This window comes from Miscanthus floridulus, chromosome 10 (genome assembly GCF_019320115.1).
Source record: "Miscanthus floridulus cultivar M001 chromosome 10, ASM1932011v1, whole genome shotgun sequence".
Taxonomy (NCBI): Eukaryota; Viridiplantae; Streptophyta; class Magnoliopsida; order Poales; family Poaceae; genus Miscanthus; species Miscanthus floridulus.
In genome coordinates, this window is record NC_089589.1 from 59,066,553 (window position 1) to 59,082,342 (window position 15,790).

The following is a 15,790-nucleotide window of genomic DNA, read 5'->3' on the forward strand; positions in this document are numbered from 1 at the left end:
TGCGTGGTCATGCCACCCCGCGACTCCGCTGCTGGCCTACTGCGACTGCACCTTCGCCGTCCTCACCCCCGCCGCCCCTCGCCCCCGCCGCAACGCCACGCCGGGGCCAGGGTAGGGTGAGGCACCCTTGGCCACCGACGTGGCGGCGAGTTGGCATGCTCCCCGGCTTGGGCGCTGCTGGCTCCCGGTGTGGGATGCGGCCGGCTCCATAGCGGTTGCGCGGACGGCCCTGCTCATCGACGCTGAGCGAGCGTATGGGTAGACGCGCCGAAAAGATTCGCAAGGTTCCAGGACCGTGAAGAACTGCTTCTTCCACCTTGTGAACCACCGGGGTAAGGGCGCGATGGCGGCGGTCGAACGCCCTCGCAGATGGGCTGGGTCCAAGGCTGGGGTAGGCAGCGACCGGACGTCCTCCGCAGATGGCACCGGGACTGAGGCTGGGGCAGGCAGTGGCCGGACGCCTCCGCAGACGTGGACGGGGCCGAGGACGGGGCAAGCGTCGGTGACTGGACACCGCCTGCGCAGATGCGCGTCGTCTGTGACCGGGTGAGATGGGGAGGAGTGGGGGGCGGACGAGTGGTGCCGCGGCCAAGCACGAGGCAAGGTGGGCGGCGACGAGTGGTGACGACCAGAGGGGAGCGCGAGGCAAGGTGGATGACGTGCGCCTAGGCGGCTGGCCCATAAAGGAGTTAAGAAATTAAAAATATTCTCTCACCTAAATATTTTATACTCGTCCTAATCATATCCATTTGATCGATTTTAAATTCCGATCCAACGCGTCTAAGGGGGCCTTTGGCAGGGCTCATTGAGCAGCTTTTGCTCAAGCCCTACCAAACGCTCCGATTCAAAATGGCTTCAGGCCAAAAGCCACCTGTCGGTGTTTTGGACCGGCGGGCCTTCAAACAACTAGTGAAAATGCACTGCGTGCCCCTAATCCCGGATGGTGATGCAAAGAGTCACAAGGTTTATACTGGTTTAGGCAATAGGTGCCCTACGTCCAGTCTGAGAGATCGATCTTGTATTCTTTGCACCGAAGTGCTTGTAGTAGGGGGTTACAAGCTGGGCGAGAGAGGGAGCTAGTCCCAGGTCTCTGCGTGGAACGGCGTGGGCTGCTTGAGACGTTGCTCTCAGGCAGCGGGGGAGCATGTGTGTCTGAATCTACGTGAGTCTATGCGTGAGTTCGTGAACCCGTGAGCTCGTGTATGCGTCTATGTGTTCGTCTGTGTCCCCCTCTAGAAATGGCCCCGGTCTCTCCCTTTTATAGTTGAAGGGGGGACAGGGGTGATACATGTGTTCGCTACACGGCGTCCTATGAGCGGAGGTGGCGTTTCCGAGCCCTATAGCTTGCCACTGTGGCGGCATGGTCAACGGAGCGGTCTTGTCCTTGATGCACTGAAGCAACACGCCGGTCACGCCCGATCCTGTGCGACGTGGAAGCTCCAGTGATAGCTTGACGCAGGGCATGGCGGACGACGTGCCGATCGCTGTGTGTCGACAGCGTAAAGAGCCGAGGCTCAGTTGGTGCCGAGGCCGAGCCATGATGGGGGGCTTGGCGGGCGCGAATCCCGAGGCTGCCGAGACCTTGAAGTGGATTGCCGAGGCTCAGAGGGAGCAGTTGGACCTGTACACTGATTCCGAGGCTACAGTGACCCGGACTTGACTCCCCACGCCATGTTGTCCTTGGAGCAGGGGTTAGGTAGCACAGTGTAGTACGGGCGTCAGTCGTGGGCACAGTACTGAGCACAGCGGCCGGTAACCCCTGCCCCGCCCTGTCCCGGACGGCATGGTGTTGATGCGACTTCCCATCTCGTCGGCCACTCCGCTGTGTCGAGCCGTCGTCCGGCTGACGTCGTGGGAGTGGCTGGTCGCGTTAGTTGGACGTGACGTTCTATCAGGGAGATCGGTCGAAGTGGAGGCGACGTGGTTTTTGCCGAGCTGGCCTCGAGCGAGGCGGAGAATCGGCACCTCGTCTGAGGCTTTACGTGCGGGGCCTCGAGCGAGATGGAGAATCGGTTCCCCGTCCGAGGCCTTATGCGCGGGGCCTCGAGCGAGACAGAGAATCAATACCCCGTCCGAGGCCTCACGTGCGAGGCCTCGAGCGAGATGGAGAATCGGTTCCCTATCCGAGGCCTTACGTGCGAGGCCTCGAGCGAGACGAAGAATCAGTTCCCCGTCCGAGGCCTTACCTGTGGGGCCTCGAGCGAGATGAAGAATCGATACCCCGTCCGAGGCCTTACGTGCGAGGCCTCGAGCGAGACGGAGAATCGGTTCCCCATCCGAGGCCTTACGTGCGAGGCCTCGAGCGAGGCGGAGAATTGATAGCCTCCGACAAGGTGGGGGTTAGCCAGTAGTTGTCTCTTGGCTTTGATTTTGATAGGGTCTAAGCAATATTTTTGGTTTTTGCTTAGGGGACCCCTTTTTATGGTACCCGATAGTAGCCCCCGAGCCTTGGGGAGAGTGTGAGCGCTCTCTCTGAGGTTTTGATGAGACTTGACTCACGGTAGCTCTTGGCGGGATGGTGTTTCGTACTCGAGGCCTCGGTGGGTGCGCGCGAGCGCACCCAGTGGGTGTAGCCCCCGAGGCCCTGGAGGAGTGGATTTATTCCTTCAGGGGCTTTTCACGTGTTTGCGAGGGGTTTTATTGTGTTTGCCGAGCCCATGAGTGCGAGTTCGGGTCGTTGGGTCTCGGCTTGGTTGCAAGAAGAGCCCCTGAGCCTCTACGCGGAGCAAGAGGGCGATCAGGAGTTTCCCTGTCTTTTTTGTGCGGCCCTCGCGCATCCTTTTTGTTCGGAAGGAGGGGTGGAGTATGCCAGGCTACCCTCGGTGGGCGCGAGCAGTGACACCTCCAGTGAGCTGTTATCGGGTAAGTCCGAGTGGAGGCCCGTGCCCCATTCGATAGGGGTCGGCTAGCGGTCTAGAGACGCACTCCAAAAGTACCAGAGGGCTTCTCCAGTGGATCCTAGGGCCATTCGATTGGCCCCGGGGGCTCGGTGCCTCCCTACGGTGGGATCCCATTTAGAGACTTCCCTGCCGGTCTCGGACACGACTTAGGGCATCCCAAGCATTTGCTTCCTTGGGGCTCGAACATGTATGGGCTCGCCCATAGTCATCCCCGACTCTGTTTGTCCTGGGGCGGCTGTCGAAACCTTCGGGGGCCCAGCCTTCGAACCCCTAGACCGTAACGGGCTTGGTGCCCTTTATCGCATTTTGCCGAGCCCCCGTGTGCGAGTTCAGGTAGCTTATCCTCGACTTGGTTGCAGGAAGAGCCCCCGAGCCTCTGCACGGAGCGAGAGGGCGATCAAGAGTTCCCCTGCCTTTTTGTGCTACCCTCGTGCATCCTTTTCATTCAGAAGGAGGGGTTGTTTGCCAAGCCCTCGAGTGCGAGCCTGGGTCGCTGGGTCTCAGCTTGGTTGCAGGAAGAGCTCCAGAGCCTCTACATGGAGCAAGAGGGCGATCAGGAGTTCCCCTTGCTTTTTGTGCGACCCTCGCGCATCCTTTTCGTTTGGAAGGAGGGGTTGTTTGCCGAGCCCTCGAGTGCGAGCCTGGGTCGCTAGATCTCGGCTTGGTTGCAGGGAGAGCCCTCGAGCCTCTACACGGAGCGAGAGGGCGATTAGGAGTTTCCCTGTCTTTTTTGTGCGACCCTCGCGCATCCTTTTCATTCGGAAGGAGGGGTTGTTTTGCTGAGCCCTCGAGTGCGAGTTTGGGTCGCTGAGTCTTGGCTTGGTTGCAAGAAGAGCCCCCGAGCCTCCGCACGGAGCGAGAGGGTGATCAGGAGTTTCCCTATCTTTTTTGTGCGACCCTCACGCATCCTTTTCGTTCGGAAGGAGGGGTGGAGTATGTCAGGCTACCCTCAGTGGGCGTGAGCGGTGACACCTTCGGTGAGCTGTTATCGGGTAAGTCCGAGTGGAGGCCCATGCCCCATTTGAGAAGGGTCGGCTGGTGGTCCGGAGACACACTCCAAAAGTACCAGAGGGCTTCTCTAGTGGGTCCCAGGGCCGTTCGATGGGCCCTGGGGGCTCGGTGCCTCCCTACGGTGAGATCCCATTCAGAGACCTCCCCGCTGGTCTCAGACACGACTTAGGGCATCCCGAGCGATTGCTTGCTCGGGCCTTAGCCATGTATGGGCTCGCCCATAGTCGTCCCTGACTCTGTTGTCCTAGGGCGGCTGTTGAGACCCTTGAGGGCCCAGCCTTCGAACCCCTGGACCATAACGGGCTCGGTGCCCAGTTCCTTCGTCTGAAAGGAATCGTGTAGGGGATATTCCCCTCCCATCGGCTGACAACGGCAGGTGCGCCTTTTGAGGCGGGTTTCTCGGGGAGACAGAACAGCGCCTGCCGTTGCTACGGTCGAATGCGACGCGATGTCAGCGGATGGGACGTTACTGTGCATGCGCGATTGATAAGGAAAAGGTGGGCGCGTGGGCGGTTTAATCGGATCCGGATTAACTACGCCAGATCTGAGGGAAACTTCCCTGATTTCATCGCCCGTCTGTTTCGCCCCCTTCCCGCATAAATATGTATCGGGCCTCGCCCCTTTCCTCCTTACCTTGCCTGCATCTGCCTTTGCTGCCCTCGAGCCATTGCTAGGAACAGAGAGCGCCGGGGAGAAGAAGGGAGAAGGGGAGAGGGAGAGAGAGCGAGCCTTACCGCCGTAGCCGCATTCTCCACCGCACCCATGGCCGGCAGTGCTGTTGTCCTTCAGGCGAATCCTTGGGGTCCGTCCGACGTGTCCGTGGAGACGTTGCAGTCGCTCGTCGACGATGGCCTCCTCCGCTCGGTTATCGACCCCACCAGGCTGGAGTGGATTGCTCCGGGGGGCGAGCCGGAGCCGAGGCCATGCGATGGGTACATCATGAGCTTCGTGGCCTTCCACGAGGGCAGCTTCGGCCTGCCGGCAGACCGGTTCATGCGGGCGCTCCCGCACTATTACGGCGTGGAGCTTCACAACTTCAACCCCAACTCTATCGCACAGGCGGCCATCTTCATCGCCGTCTACGAGGGGTACCTGGGCATTGCCCCCCACTAGGAGCTGTGGCTCCACCTCTTCCGGGCGGGGCATACCACCAAGCCAACGGGCACGACGGGCACGAGGGAGGCGATGAGGGCCGGCGGCTGCACTCTCCAAGTGCGCCAAGACCGGCAACTCCTCTACATCCCGACCTAGCTCACGTCGTCCAACCGTCGCTGGTACAACAGCTGGTTCTACCTCCGCAACGATGACGGCAGACTTCCCCCCTACACCGGGCGGGTCGTGGAGAGCCAGCCAGAGAAGTGGAGGTACGGCGTCTCGGTGGTTGACCAGCCCAAGCTACAGCCGCTCCTAGAGGGGCCGGAGAGGCTGCACAGCCACGGCCTTACGGCGGCTGTGGTCGTTGTAGCCTTCCACCACCGGAGGGTGCTACCGCTGATGGCTCGGCGGCAGCGCCTGTTCGACATGACATCGGATGAGCCAATCGAGGGCGTCCGGATGTCCGCCGTCGCCCTCTCCGATGAGGAGATTCTACATCGGGTGAGAGAACGGTGGAGGGGCAGCTGAGGAGTGGTGGTCTGACCCTGTTCGCGATGCGCTCGTCGCGGGGGTACCTCTCCCTGGTAAGTCACGCGCCGCTACAGCCCCCGAGGCCCCTTGCTCCTCGCACTTTCTTGTTCCCTTATTTGTGTTCGCCGTTCCCATAGGGGATGAGGGATGTGCGAGCCTCCCCGCCGCCCGTTCCCGAGGACACAGAGCGGCGGGCGGTGAACCGGGCGCATGCCGAGGCGCAAAAGAAGCGGAAGGATTCCGAGGAGGCAAAGCGCAAGAGGAAGAACCTTGAGCGTGAAGAGCTGGAGAAGCGTCGCCGGCAGCAGAGGCACGATGGTCTCCTGGTGGAGTCATCTCCATCACCGTCGTTGTCGGCTTCCTCGAGCGATGGCGATGAGAGCGAGGTGGGGCGGGGTACCCTGGACCATCTCCCTGACATTAGGGGGATGGCGCTCGGGGCGTCGGCGAGCAGCCCGGCATTTCTAGGAGGAGGAGGAGAGGATGCCTCGGGGCCGGCGATCACCCGCCCTGGGGCCGAGGCCGACGTGCCCGAGGCACAGGCGTTAGGGAAGCGCGCCGTCAGCTCGGTGGGCTCGATGGTGGAGGTGGAGCAGGCGACAGCGGGGGCGATGCAACCACCTCTGCAGAGGGTCGAGGGGGCGCCGGTGTCCAGCGAAGGCCGGCCGGCACCGGCGGTCACGAAGGCCGTGCCACCGCCGCCGCTACCGCCGTTGCAGAGGAGGTGGGACGCGGTGCCAAAGTGGATGTGTCCTCGTTCGAGGTGAGTGTATTTTCGACGGAGTTGGTAGCATCTCCCATTCGTTCCTTGGTCATATGTTGACCTTGTCGATGCTTTGTCTTCAGCCAGAAGTGTCTGGCGGAAGTGCCCACCCTGGCGCCACGTAAGGCACTCAAGGTGAGCACCGGCTCCACTGCCCAATGGGTGGTGGAGGCGCAGGCCGCCATACAACGTGGCGCGACATCGGCGAGGACCAACCTGAAGGAGCCGATCGCCCAGGGAGAGACTACCGAGGTGGCCACGAAGCAAGCGAAGGAGGAGGAGCCTACGCCCCATGAGGCTAAGGCCCACGAGTCAGATGAAGCCGGGGCGCTCTCAGTCGCTGAGGCCACCGAGGCTGACGCTGAGGCCCTTAGGACTTCCAAGGCCGAGGCGACGGGGGTCGAGGCCCTCATGGCTTTGGAGGCCAAAGCGGCGGGCGCCGGGGCTCCCTAGGCTACCGAGGTCGAGGCAGCGGAGGCCAGTTTGGGCATGGTGGAACCGGCGGGCCAGGATGCGGATATAGGGGTAGGGCAAGCTTTAGTACCGCCCCTGGCCCAAAGCCCGCCGCCGTCGTAGGAGAGCGCCCGAGAAGTGGAGGTCCATTCGATCTCCTCTGACGATACTTCCTAGGGGAAGGAGGTGGCGGATGCCGAGGCGGCTAGCATCGTGGAGCAGCCAGCTCCGACCTCTAGCGAGGGAAGCTCGGCCCTCGTGCGGGGAGGTGTTTGAGCCAGGCTTGCGCCGAGTCTGACAGGAACAAGGGGAGGTTGTGGATGATGAGTAGGTCATTGTCCACGCCGCCTAGCTGACAAGCCAAGCGGTAATCGGTGAGCCACAGTTCGGGGTTGGTCTTGCCGCTGTACTTTGTGAGGTTGGCCGGCTACCGAAACCAGGCCAGGAAGTGAGCACCGCGGATGGCCTTGCTAAAGACTCGAGGGCCAGGTGGCTCAGGAGAAGGACCACGGTCCTCCCCACTATCGTAGCGACCGCCTCGGTGTAGGTGGTAGCCTCGGGCGGGCCCCTCGTTGTCGTGGCGCCGTCGCCTGCTGACCACATCATGGTCGCCTTGTGCCTCGCATCGGTTGCAAAGGCGATCGTGCACCGAGGGGGCCCTGTTGGCCGTTGGTGCCCGAGCAGGCTCAGGACGAATCGAGGCCCCTCTACCCTGCCGAGGCGATGCCGTGGGTAGTTTCAAGGTGTCTCCGCGCCATCTAGAGATGGAGCTTTCGGCCTACTGTACCGCGGCGGTCTCGAGGAGGTCTCAGAGCTCACCGTGGACCAGACGCCTGTCAACGAAATATGGTCGGCAGTCTACCTAGGGGTATGCCCAAGGTAGTAGATTATCAGCAGACAGGTGCACAAGCTACGAACGAGATGGTGACGCAAGACAGACATGAGGTTTTATCCAGGTTCGGCCGCTGTGAAAGGCGTAATACCTACGTCCTGCGTTTGATTGTATTGCTGTATGTCAATGAGATGATAAATCCTGATGGATCCTCCCTGCTAGGGGACCCCTACCTCTCCTTATATACTCTGGAGGAGGTAGGGTTACAAGTAAAGTAGCCTATTTGGTACTATACAATGTCTTGCGGTGCACGCCGAGCAGCGCCGTGCACGCCTTGATCTTGTGGGCCAGGCCACCCCTGATGGTGCGGTCCATGTCTTGTCTTGTAGATACTGGGGGCCATACCCCCATAGCTAGTCCCCGAGCCTGACAGTAGGTGACGTAGTCGGGTGGTGCCAGGGTCTGAAAGTAGAAGACCAGCCAAACAGGCAGCCAGTCCCCGGGCGTAGCCTCGAGATGAGAACAAGCACATTCACCACAAGGTGAAGTGTGCCCACTTAGTCCCCGAGCCTACAGGAAGATGAAGAATGATTCTTGTAGCAGGGTCAAAGAAAAAGAAGTCTGAAAGCTTTGCCGACGTCGTTCGACATGCGCATATCAAGACCCTAGACGTGCTGCCCAAGATCAACACCCTGATCCGAACAACATGGAGCAGCTTGATAGCACACCGATGAGACGTAGCAAGATCCGAGCAGCAAGGGAGTCCTCGGCGCCGCCGGTGATGTCCGAGCACTGAGGAGCGAGGAGTCCTCGGCGTCGCTGGCGATGTCCGACCACCAAGGAGCGAGGAGTCTCTGGCGTCATTGGCGATGACCGAGCACCGAGGAGCGAGGAGTCCTCGGCATCGCTGGTGATGACCAAGCACCGAGGAGCGAGGAGTCCCTGGCATCACTGGCGATGTCCGAGCACCGAGGAGCGTGGAGTCCCCGACGTTGCTGGCGATGACCGAGCACCGAGGAGCGAGGAGTCCCCAGCGTTGCTGGCGATGACCGAGCACCGAGGAGCGAGGAGTCGCTGGCGTCGCTGGCGATGACTGAGCACCGAGCAGTCCTCGGCGTCGCTGGCAATGTCCGAGCACCGAGGAGCGTGGAGTCCCCGACGTCGCTGGCGATGACCGAGCACCGAGGAGTCCTTGGCGTAGGCGGTGATGTCTGAGCACCGAGGAGTCCCCGGTGTAGGCGGCGATGTCCGAGCACCGAGGAGTCCCCGGCATAGGCGGCGATGTCCGAGCACCGAGGAGTCCCTAGTGTAGGCGGCGATGTCTAAGCACCGAGGAGTCCCCGGCGTAGGCGGCGATGTCCGAGCACCGAGGAGTCCCCGGCGTAGGCGGCCATGTTCGAGCATCGAGGAGCATGGAGTCCCCAGCGTCGCTGGCGATGACCGAGCACCGAGGAGTCCCCGGCGTAGGCGGCGATGTCCGAGCACCGAGGAGTCCCTAGCGTAGGCGATGATGTCCGAGCACCGAGGAGTGTGGAGTCCCCAGCGTCGTTGGCGATGACCGAGCACCGAGGAGTCCCTGGCATAGGCGGCGATGTTCGAGCACCGAGGAGTCCCTAGCGTAGGCGGCGATGTCCGAGCACCAAGGAGTCCTCGGCGTAGGCGGCGAGGTCCGAGCACCGACGTAGCTGACGACGTCCGTGCGGTGAAGTGTGCCCGCTTAGTCCTCGAGCATGAAGAATCCGAGCGCTGAGGAGTAACCGGCGTAGCTGGCGATGAGGCACGAGCGGCGAACAGTCTGGTCGACTGGTCAGCGGCGAAGTGAACATTGAGTAGAAGCGACCGGCGAACAGTCCAATCAACTGGTCGGCGACGGAGTCCATGAACCAAGCGGTCCGACCAGTTGATCGGTGGAGAAGCCCGAGCACCAGGTGGTCCGATCACCTAGATGATGATCCTGCAATACAAATATATAGAACGGATAGTACATGACGCACAAATAAATAAAACTCCAGAGAAAAATCAGTTTTGGTGATGAAACGGCGTATGCAGTTCGACGATTAGTTGGCGTGAAAATATATTTATGTTTAATATAAACCACCCGAACAGTTAGTGTGTAGCTGAGTCTCTAGCCCTAGCTAGCCCGTTAACCATAACGCGGAGCATGGAGCTCGTGCACGTGTAGGAGGAACAGGCGTGACCAGGGAGCCGCTGCCAACCACCCATAACGCAGAGCGCGGAGCCGGTAGCACGTGTAGGGAGGAGCCAGAGATAGGACCATCTCTGGAGGCGTCCGAGCATCAACGTGACTGTTCGAGGGTTCACCTTAGACTTAGTTGTATGTCATCTTTAAGATGGTATAGATGAAAGAAAAACGTTTGGAGAGCAAACATAGAGAAAATAGCTCGGAGAAACATTATGGTGATATACGAAGATTGGAGAATATTTAGAAAAATATTAAAGCGTCACTTAGCTTTAGATAGAACGTCTGGTCGGTGGCATAAGGCATTATCTGGTCGGCGTTGACGAAGTTGCCCAGCGCTCGAGCTTTTCGAACTATCATCATGGCGGCAGTCGCGGTTGTCACGGCGCCGTTCTTCGCGGCGATCATCACTATGACGCGGCAGGTGGTCGAAGTAAGTAGTCCGGGCGACGTTGTCCTTATATTAGTGATTGGCCTTAGGAAATTCAGGGAGATCATTGACTAGTCAGAGAAACGATGCTGTATGGCGGAGTAGATGGGGCGTGGCCAAAGCGTGCTTGACGCGTGCGTTGTCTTTCTTGTTCTGTTTCGCCAACTGCCGGTGGTTCGTCATTACTGACGACATTGATCAAGTCTCCTTGCCTTGGTGGGAAGGATGGGAATCGTGAGAAACCCGGGGAGTGGTCTAGGATATCCAAATCATATTTAGCTTCTTCATTGTCACGATGCTGGAGCTCAGTGTGGACGGAGCCAATAGATGCGATGCCGGACGAGGAGCTTGAGCCACCCTCTTGAACTGTGTGGACCGATCCTTCTTGATACTCTTCGATCCGAACCATGTTGATGAAGTTGCGTGGCTTTGGCTGAGGTCGATGTATAGAACACAGATCCGAGCAGCATTGTATATTGTACGCGTAGGTGGAAGCAGTGTTTCGCAGGCCGAAGGGCTGAGCCTGGTAATTCTCCATCAAGGCTTCGCACTCAGAGAGCTAGAGACCCGTTGTAGGGGCTGGTCGGCGATGAATGGAGCGCCCTTCAGGAGTAGATGTGACCACAAGATCCGTACCGAGTCGTGCAGGACGACTGGCCTGAGCTGGTCGGGTAGATTTGTTGTGGGTAGTGGTTACCTGCCCGATAGGTTGATTTTGAATCAAATCTACCAGAGCTAGGGTTTCAGCAAGCTTGGTGCCGACCCGATCGATGGAGTCGAGCAGGTCGGTATTGTCGATCTGCCTCCCTTTGTAGCGAGGAAGCGAACGATGGGTGGTCGGTGTGGCTGAAGACAATGCTGGTGTGGCTGGAGCCAGATCCAACATAGTCAGAGCCATAGCTGATGCTGGTGAAGCAGTGGTCGACGCAGATTGGATCCGCGCCTCCCGCGTGGTCATGGCGATGAAGTTGTTGGTGCCAGTGGTCCAGGTGATCTGGCCGATGGAGAATGTGAGGCCATTCGGCGTAGCCATGGAATCGGGGATGATGACCATCTTGTTCGTCTAGGGAGCAATATGCACACCCCCTACCTAGCGTGCCACTATCGATGAAATATGGTCAGTAGTCTACCTAGGGGTATGCCCAAGGTAGTAGATTATCGGTAGACATGTGTGCAAGCTACGAACGAGATGGTGATGCAAGACAGACACGAGGTTTTATCCAGGTTCGGCCGCCGTGAAGGCGTAATACCTACGTCCTACGTCTGATTGTATTGTTGTATGTTAATGAAATGATAGATCCTGATGGATCCTCCCTGCTAGGGGACCCCTACCTCTCCTTATATACTCTGGAGGAGGTAGGGTTACAAGTAAAGTAGCCTATTTGGTACTATACAATGTCTTGCGGTGCACGCCGAGCAGCGCCGTGCACGCCTTGATCTTGTGGGCCGGGCCACCCCTGATGGTGCGGCCCATGTCTTGTCTTGTAGATACCGAGGGTCATACCCCCACAATGCCCTTCTGTGGTAGAGGGCTCGGGCATAGTCCGGAGTAGCATCACCGCTGCCGCGATGTTCTGGCTAGCGCGATTGAAGATAGGGGGTTGCTCGCCCCCTACATCGTTGTTGATGCGGTGGCTGACGTCGCGAGCCCTCCGCCGGGCTGGTCCGCCACCACCATGACCCCAGTGCTCTTGCTTGAGGGTGTCTTGGAGCTGCCGCAGAAGGAGTCGATCTTGCTCAACCTTGGCCTGGAGCTCATGGAGCTGCTCCAGGTCAAGGCGTCGAAGTTCTTTGTGGGCGGGGTTCTCGTTCCGCGCTGCCGGAGGCTCGATGCGTGGAGGTGTGGGGTCGCTTGCCCCCTCGCGGGGCGAGCAGCGACTGCCTGCCCCACCATCCTCATCGCCTGTGCTTGGCATCCCAAACTCGACGTAGAAGCACTCACGAGTGGGATCGTAAGTGCCTTCGTCGTCGGAGTCGGAGTAGCCGAAGCAGTAGTCGCTCGCGGCCAGGAAGCGGCGCATGGCTTCAGGGTCGCGACGCCTAGAGAAGTCCGCTCCAGCCCATGCCTTGTCCTCCTCTAAGGAGTCAGCATGGGTGTGGGTCGAGGTCATGACATCGAGGTCAAGGGCGAAGCGCTGGTGGCATCCTGAGGGCTCCGCGTGAGCGGAAGCGTAGGCGGCGACGGCATTGTGCAACCCGAAGGGGTACGGGGATGGTGCCATCACTGGGCTTCGCTCCGCCGGAGTCGACTCCTTAGGAGGTGGTGGGGCAGAGCTCGATGACGGGGCGTCGCTGCATGCCACCGGCGTCTTTCCCTTGTCCAGGCTTAAGCTGGACAGGTCCCCAACAAGGGACTCTGTACCAATAGCCGGGCATGGGGTACTGTGGGGGGTACGACCCCGGATACCCACGGCAGACCACATGGGCTATGCCTCCAGGGGTAGCCCAGCCCACGAGAAGAAGCCTTGCGGGGCACAATTCTGCTCGGCGCCTCCCGCAAGACATGGGGAGGATATCCTGAAGATGTTACGAGATCTGTTATGATACGTATGATCCCATGATTCTTGTAATCTGTTATTACTTTTTGGTTATCTCTCAGATCTAACCGACTTGTAACCCTACCCCCGGACTATATAAGGCGGGCAGGGACCCCCTACAAAATCACGAGAAATCATACGATAGCTAATACAAACCAACAGACCACAAGAGTAAGGTATTACGTCGTACTGACGGCATGAACCTGTATAACTCGTGTGTCTCTGTTGCCTTCTTGTTCTTGATTACACGCTCCTCTACCGATCAATCTACCTTCATGGGATACCCCTCGGAGGACTGCCGATGATATTCTGTCGACAGTTGGCGCGCCAGGTAGGGGTGTGCGTGATGTTTCCTTATCGAACAAGATGCCTTTTTCCACAGGCTCTTCGTCCCTCCCGCAGCCCAGCCAGATCTTCACGGTCGGATCCATCACATGGGTCATCAACGCCGACGGAGTCGGAGAGCTCCTCGAACCAGTGCAGATCCATTCTGCGCCAACCACCCTCGCACCTATGACTGCAGATCCAATCTTGGAACCACTTCCGGGGTCCTCTTAATCAGCCGCTCGCCGCTCGCTTCCTCGCTACCAGAGGAGGCATGTCAACAATGATGATCTGATCGAGTCCATCGATCGGGTAGGCCTGAAACTCGCCGATTGCCTCTCCATTGCTGAGTCGGCTCTGGACACCCTTGTTCAGCACCAACCGCCTTCGGATTCTGATCTGTCGTTGCTCAGTGCTCGGCAAGCTTCGGGGCTCGCCACCCTGTCTTTCAGGCTCGCCAACGCCACCGCTACATATCAGGATGCCCTTAGGGGCAAATTCTCCGACTAGATCGCCGACCAGCTCCCACCAACCATCAACATGTTGCACGCCAGCCGGGGACCCAGAACGTCCCTCCAAACCATCCTAGAGGAAAATCCGGACTCCGAGTCTCAAGGCTCCACGGAGACCCTCGCCGAGACCTTCACCGAGCAACCCCCTCTCCTGCCGTTCTGGGGTGGCGCAATCTTCAACGTCAGCATCGACAGCCCCCCTCGGAACGATGAAATTGATGAGGAATGCGCTGCCCATGAAAATAGGAATGTCAACCGCATGCAACGCCATGATAACGAGCGCGCCCTTGCGATGGCCGAGGCCGCTCGTGATAACCAGATCGACTCGCAAGGAAGGCCCCTCCATTGTAACCTCAATGAAGAATTCCTCCGCGTTGACGGCCATGACATCTTCAAGACTTCGAACGCCAATCTGGCGGTAGCCGCCAACGAGCTTGCACAACTCCTGTAGACGCCCGAGCTCACCAAGGTCGCCGCTATGCTTAAAGCGGCACACTGTCAAGTTAATGATATCTGAGAAGATCAGAGACCTTCGTGCTCCACAAGCGTGATTCGCCGATTAGCCGTTCCTAGATCCAATCGCCGCCCTAGTCAAAGTCGATTCGCTGACCAATCACTACCTCCCTAGGGGGGAACTGGAGGCCACCACGCCGAGCATCATCACCAGCACAATCAAGAGGTCGAACAGGACGCCCGAGTGCACCTCAGTAACCTCCGAGATGCACGATGGCGTATCGATCAACATCACTTCAGGCACCATGAAGATGAAGTACGACGATGCCAGGAATACGAGCGAGAGTACGGTAATCCGGACTCGGCTCTGGAGCCAATCATCGCCAGCAATACTTCTGATATCGGCACCGACAACCCGAAAGGGCCCCCAGCATTCACCAGGGTGCTCCAAACACTCCAGTGGCCCCGTGGTTTCAAAATCACCGGGGTTGAGCCCTATGAAGAAAGGATGAACCCAACTCAGTGGCTGTAGGCTTACGCGACCGCTGTCCGCACCGCCGGAGGAGACACCAATGTCATGGCAAATTATCTCCCCATCATGCTCACGCCAGCCGCCATGAGCTGGTTCACAAGCCTTGCCCCGGACTCCATCAGATCTTGGGAAGAGCTGAAGAAAGTCTTCACCGATAATTACATGGCAACATGCAGGTGGCTGGGCACCAAGCACGATCTCAACCGCATCACCCATAAGCCATCCGAACTACTCCACAGCTACATCAGGCATTTCTCCGAGATGAGGAATTCTATTCCCAACATCACGGAAGCCAAAGTCATCACCGCCTTGGTCCGAGGACTTCATCACCATGAACTCCGTTCTAAGTTCAACAGAAAGCCACCTACCGGCATCGGTGAGATGATCACGACCGCCAACCAGTATGCCGACACCGAGGAAGTAGAGATACGTTTTAATGAAGACACGGGCACTAATCGCCTGCCTCGCCGCCACGACAATCGCACCGACGACCGACAGCGCAACAATCGCCGCTACGACGACCGTAGTTTCCACCGGGACAACGGACGTGATCGGCCAGATGGATTCAATCCTGGTCAGAATCGCCGCGCGCCAAGCATCAATGAGCCACGCGCCAAGCGTAACTACGATGAGCAGTACAAGAAGATCCTCGACAGCCCGTGTCCCTTGCACAAGAACGCCAAACACAAGATGAAAGACTGCCATGGTTTGGCTAAGGAGTTCCAGAACAAAAAGTACGACGATGACAATGGTGGGAACGGAGGACGCCGACCACCTAGGGGCAATAACAATGCCTTCCAGGACCATGACAAGGTGGTTGCCACCATCTTCGGGGGCCTTGCCTCCAATGAAAGCAGAAGGGAACGGAAGCTCGCCGCCCGACGAGTGCTCGCCGTCGCTTCAGAGCAAACAGCCGCCAACCCCAGCTATCGCCCATGGTCTGAAGTCCCCATCACTTTTAGCAGGGCCGACTAGTGGGCGGACATACCCTACACAGGGCATTTTCCCCTCGTCCTCGATGCAACTATCCAGAAGGTGCTTTTCAGAAAAGTCCTTGTCGATGGTGGGAGCGCTTTGAATCTACTCTTCGCCGGGGCCCTAAGGGAGCTCGGCCTCGGGACAATAGATCTCACGCCCTCAGACTCCTTCTGGGCTGGTACCTGGCAGGGCATCTAGGCCGCTTGGGGAGATTTCCCTACCAGTACAATTCGGCACGG